Consider the following 6,257-nt stretch of genomic DNA (forward strand, 5'->3'; position numbering starts at 1 on the left):
CTGAGCTAAATCCCCAACCCTTAAAATTTTTTAGAATTATTTATATTTATGAGTACACTGTAACTGACTTCAGACACACCAGAAGAGGGCATCAGATCTCATTACAAATGGTTGTGAGCTGGGCTTGGGGATTTAGCTCAGTGGTAGAGCACTTGCCTAGCAAGCGCAAGGCCCTGGGTTCGGTCCCCAGCTCCGAAAAGAAGAAAACAAATGGTTGTGAGCCACCTTAAGGGTTAATAACTTAGAAGGGGCCACAGGTGGCCTGAGGAACTTGCTGGGGTTAACTGGATAATATCAAAAGTAGGGACAGCCCTGGGGTCAACATGTCAGTAGACCCTCCTTTGAGAGCTGATAATGATAAGGACTCCCATCAAAAGGTTATTATGGTTTTTTGGGGTTTTTTGTTTGTTTGTTTGTTTTTTGGGGGTTTTTTTTTGGTTTTTTGTTTGTTTGTTTGTTTGTTTGTTTTCCGGAGCTGGGGACTGAACCCAGGACCTTGCGCTTGCTAGGCAAGCACTCTACCACTGAGCTAAATCCCCAACCCCCTTTTTTTTTTTTTCTATTCTGTTTTTCGGAGCTGGGGACCGAACCCAGGGCCTTGCACTTGCTAGGCAAGCGCTCTACCACTGAGCCAAATCCCCAACCCTGGTTGTTTTGTTTTGAAAGCAAAACCTAAGTCCACAGACTGAAATCTTCCCATCAAAAAGATCCCTTTTCTGTCCTATAAAACCCCAAACCCCAATCTCAGTTTCCCACTCTGAAAACTGTTATATGTTTTTCTGATGAGACGGTATGCCTCTGTAGAGATCAGTCTTTATCTATGAATCTTGCCCCCATTATAAAGGTATCTTTTATTCTCCTGTGGTGAATGTAAGCCTTACTCTCTTTGCTATCCTAGGTCTAGTCCTGGAAGCTTCTAGCTTCCATACAATGTAACCTAGGCCTAGAGTATTTTCAACCTCTCAGACCCAATGCTGACTAAGTTCACCTTTTCTAGTTCTTTCCAAACTCTGGTCCCAAGCTAATTCATTCAAAATGGACTTCTGTGACTGAATTTGATTTGCTTGCCCTCAGCTAACTAGGACAATCTGTTCTAATCTTGTGTCTAGCCTGTTCTTTTCTCTGCAATCTATACAACTATCTCAAAACTGCCTCCTTCCTCCGTCCCTCTCACCCTCCCCCTTACCTTTCTGCTTTCCTCTTGAGAGTTGGGAGTATCCTATCCTGTCAAATCTTTCTCCGATTTGTCACTTGGCCTTTCAATCTCTGGGGTCACTGTGTGATCAAATACCCTGCAACACTCCATCAATCTCTATCTGTCAGGTCCAAAAGGCAGTCCAAAAATCCAGAAATGAGCTCAACTGGGACAAGAGGATTTCTGGCAGTTAGATAAAAGCCAACATTCCTCTGGACCAAAAAGAATCATTTTCCTTCTGGCATAAGGGGCAGACAGCTACCTGTAGTGCTTCTCACTCCATCAAAGCACATGCTAGAATCACAAGTACCTGTACCTGTTACACATTTCAAAATCCAGTCTAGCTAGTGTCCTAGCCTTTACCACCTCTCCCTTCTCTCTAGCTCATTGACTTCCCTCCCTCCAGCTACTCAGAATAACTGCTCTTCATTTATTCATTCGTTCATTCATTCGTTTGTTCATTCATTCATTCGTTCATTCATTCATTCGTTCATTCGGGCTGTTCGCTCCATGCTCCACTCGTGCTCTTTCAATGCTTTCTCTATTCTCCATCTCCTGCTATTCTCCCAGCACTTGCAAGACATCCCTGGTCATGTCTAGCCTGCTGGCCATGTTCTTCCTGTTCGGCATACTTTTCTCTCTGCTCTGGCCTCTTCTGGAACGGACACAGGATATTTGATCACACTAGGCACCCTGAGATTGTGCTATTTATTTAAAAAACCTGGTTTTCGTTGTGTGGCTCAGCCTTAGCTCACACCTTTTTTTTTTTTTTTTTTTGGTTCTTTTTTGGTTCTTTTTTTCAGAGCTGGAGACTGAACCCAGGCAGGGCCTTGCGCTTCCTAGGCAAGCACTCTCTCTACCACTGAGCTAAATCCCCAACCCCTAGCTCCTTTAATCCAGGAGCTTTGTGCTTGAATATTGTAAACTGGATTATTTTAAATAAAGTCACCCATAGGTCAAGAGGAAGAGCAAGCAACCAGTTGACTGGAAGTGAACACAGGATTATTAAAGAAAAAAAAACATAGATAGTAAGGGGGAGTCAGGAGGTCAGACAGACACGCAGAAAGTAGAAGGGAGAGGCATTCAGTTTGAAGGGAGTTTTTGGGGGCTGGGGATTTAGCTCAGTGGTAGAGCGCTTACCTAGGAAGCGCAAGGCCCTGGGTTCGATCCCCAGCTCCGAAAAAAAGAACCAAAAAAAAAAAAAAAAAAAAAAGAAGGGAGTTTTTGAAATGGCTGAGGAGGAAGGACAGCTGGGTGCTCTCTCTGCCTCTCCGAGCTAGCAGGCTTTCACCCCAGCATCTGGCTCCAGAGTCTTCATTGGTAATATCAAATAATTGAGATTTTGTTTAAAAACAACACAGATGCTGTTCTCTCCTTCATATTCCCAATTAAAAACTTTCCTCTTAACCATACTACAGATCCGTCATGTCATTTTAGACACTGACAAGACTGAGGTGGGGGGGGGGGGGGAGAACATGGGAAGTGAAATGGTGTTGGAGCAACTGCCAGTCACCCATGTTCCTTTTTTTTTTTAAAGATTTATTTATTTTATATATATGTAAGTACACTATAGCTGTCTTCAGACACACCAGAAGAGGGCATCAGATCTCATTACAGATGGTTGTGAGCCACCATGTGGTTGCTGGAAATTGAACTCAGGACCTCTGGAAGAGCAGTCGGTGCTCTTAACCACTGAGCCATCCCTCCAGCCCCCATGTTCCTTTAAGTAATGCCTCTTGCACCCACCTTTTAGCCAAGCTGAACTTAATTCTTTTTTTTAGTCTTGTAGCCCCTTACCTATTAGGGGTAAACAGCCATTGATTTCCTCTCCCCTAGGAATGTGCCAGAGTGTGTGCTGTTAGCTTTTGACTAGTGTGTATGATACTAGTCCTGAGTTTAATACCCAACACCACTAAAAAAGACTTAAAAGCAAAGAAGCAAAAAGAAAACAAAAAACAGGGGCTGGGGATTTAGCTCAGTGGTAGAGCGCTTACCTAGGAAGCGCAAGGCCCTGGGTTCGGTCCCCAGCTCCGAAAAAAAGAACCAAAAAAAAAAAAAAAAAAAAAAAGAAAAGAAAAAGAAAAAGAAAACAAAAAACAAAAACCTGGGCTGGAGAGATGGCTCAGTGGTTAAGAGCACTGACTGCTCTTCCAGAGGTCCTGAGTTCAATTCCCAGCAATCATATGGTGGCTCCCAACCATCTGTAATGGGATCCGATGCTCCCTTCCGGTGTGTCTGAAGACAGCTCCAGTGACATTGTACTCACATACATAAAATAAATGTTTAAAAAAACAACCTTCTCAATGTCTAGATCTCTATGGGCTTGTAGCATAAATTACCTCAGGGTATCAAGTCAAATTAAAACCATCTGCATTCCCCAAACATTTCACTACCCCATTTATCTCAAATGAACACTTATTTAACCACTTTAAGTCAGAACTCCATCAACTACATATTTCCTTTTCTCTTAATCTATGTATGTTCCTTTTTTATCTTTTAAACATTTTCTACGTTTACAGACTTATTTCTCATATCACTATTATTGTTGCCTATAATCCAAGCTTGCTTCCCCTACCCCATTTCTACACTGGAGAGTAAAAACGCTCAGGGCTCCTTACAAATCAGAAACCTTCAGTTACTGAGCTGCAGTCTCTCAGACTCACCCATGCCCCCCACAAGCTAGAGTTTCCTACTTTACTATGAAAACCTACCAATCTGTTTGTTGGACTCCGTTCAATTCTTGTTCTAGTTCCAGTCTGTTCTCTAGCCTTTCATCAAGACACAGCTACTCTCGTAGCACCTGTTTTAAATGTTTAAATGACTTTAGCTCATAGGCAATCCAGGAGAACTTGGCCAATGTAGCAAGGTCATTTCGCTGCATTTTGCTTTCCCACCCTACTTACGGCTTTGACAAACCCAGATCTTCATTTTCTTCTCTGTACTTGGGCCATGCATTTGTTCATTTAATCTTTCACATTTCGGTTCTTCATTGACACTAACGGTACTTTTTTTTCTTTTTTTACTTTTCTACCATTTTTTTTTTAAGGGGGGAAAGATAGACAGGATGTTTCTCGTAGCTCAGGCTCATCTCAAACACGGTCTGGTCTCTCTAAAGATAGCCTTGATTCCTGTTTCTCGCCATGAGTGTGCCGAGGACCACATGTCCTGAGAACTTCCTGGTGGTGTGGGTTTCACTCTGCCCTCAGGGTCATCTCATCCCTCATCATCAGGGGAATTGTAGGAAAACTCTGAGGGGGTTTCCAGTCCCTCACTGGGCAGTGTCTTTGGCACATAAAACAATAGGAACTGATGTTTTTCAAGCATTGCTGCTGGAGCAGATTAATGATTCAACCACCACCCTCAGAATGGACTTAGAGACGTAGATTGTCCCAGTGACCACCACCATTAGAAAGAAGTTGAAGGAGGTTGGGGATTTAGCTCAGTGGTAGAGCGCCTGCCTAGCAACCGCAAGGCCCTGGGTTCGGTCCCCAGCTCCGAAAAAAAAAAAAAAAAGAAGTTGAAGATGTATCTTGTTAGTAAAAGTTAGGTTAACTAGCGGCTTTGATGTAGAAAATTTGGGGGAACGATTTGAAATCCAGAAAGGCACACTTTCGATAGTTGAGCCAGGGGTTTTTTTGAGGTCGGGGAACAAGAACAATGGCAGCCCAAGCTAGTACTTGGCTTAGGTGACTTTCTTGCAAAAAGCTGGGTTGGTGATCAAGGTGTTAATTTCTTGTACCTATTTTTACCCTCATCTTCCTGATAGGATTTAATAAATAATTGTTGGCGAGTGGGTGTACACCGTGAGGATTTAAAGTAGCAAGGAGGGGTTGGGGATTTAGCTCAGTGGTAGAGCGCTTGCCTAGCAACCGCAAGGCCCTGGGTTCGGTCCCCAGCTCTGAAAAAAAGAAAAAAGAAAAAGAAGAAAAAAAAAAGTAGCAAGGACTGATTGTGGGAAGGTGGTGGTAGCCTAGGACTTTAACCCCAGTATCCGGGAGGCTGAGGTAGGTAGAGCTTGTGGGTGAGTTTGAGGCCAGCCTGGTCTACAGTTAGTTCCAGGACAGCCAGGGCTACACAGTGAAACCCCGTCTGTGCACACACACACACACACACACACACACACACACACACGTTTAGATTTCTGATTTTTTTTTTTAAAGATTTATTTAGGGGGCTGGAGAGATGGCTCAGAGGTTAAGAGCACTGAATGCTCTTCCAGAGGACTTGAGTTCAATTCCCAGCAACCACATGGTGGCTCACAACCATCTATAATGGGACTGATGCCCTCTTCTGGTGTGTCTGAAGATAGCTACAGTGTACGCATATACATTAAATAATAAATAAATCTTAAAATTATTTTTAAAAAGATTTATTTATTTTACATGTATGAGAATACTATAGCTATCTTCAGACACCAGAAGAGGGCATCGGATCCCATTACAGATGGTTGGGAGCCACCATATGATTGCTGGGAATTGAACTCAGGACCTCTGGAAGAGCAGTCAGTACTCTTAACTGCTGAGCCATCTCTCCAGCCCCCTCTGACTTTTTTATTAATCATTTTATCCGTTTACTTTTCAAATGATATCCCCCTTTCCAGTTATCCCTCCACAAATCCCTCCTCCCCTTTGCCTCTATGAAGGTGCTCCTTCACCCACTCACCTACTCCTGCCTCACTGTTCTAGTGTCCCCCTAAGCTAGGGCATCAAGCCTCCACAGGACCAAGGACCTCCCTTCTCTTTGATGTCAGATAAGGCCATCCTCTGCTACATGGAGCCTTGGATCTCTCCATGTGTATTTTTTTTTTTCCGGAGCTGGGACCCGCTCTACCGCTGAGCTAAATCCCCAGTCTCCATGTGTATTCTTTGATTGGTCATTTAGTTCTTGGAAGTTTTGGGTGGTCTGGTTAGTTGATTTTGTTCTTTGTATGGGGCTGCCCTTCAGGTTCCTTCTGTCCTTCCCCTAGCTCTTCCATTGGGGTCCCCAGGCTCAGTCCGATGGTTGTAGATTTCTTTTTTCTTTTTCTTCTTCTTCTTTCTTTTTCGGAGCTGGGGACCGAACC

Source organism: Rattus norvegicus, chromosome 12 (genome assembly GCF_021556685.1).
Source record: "Rattus norvegicus strain SHRSP/BbbUtx chromosome 12, alternate assembly SHRSP_T2T, whole genome shotgun sequence".
Taxonomy (NCBI): Eukaryota; Metazoa; Chordata; class Mammalia; order Rodentia; family Muridae; genus Rattus; species Rattus norvegicus.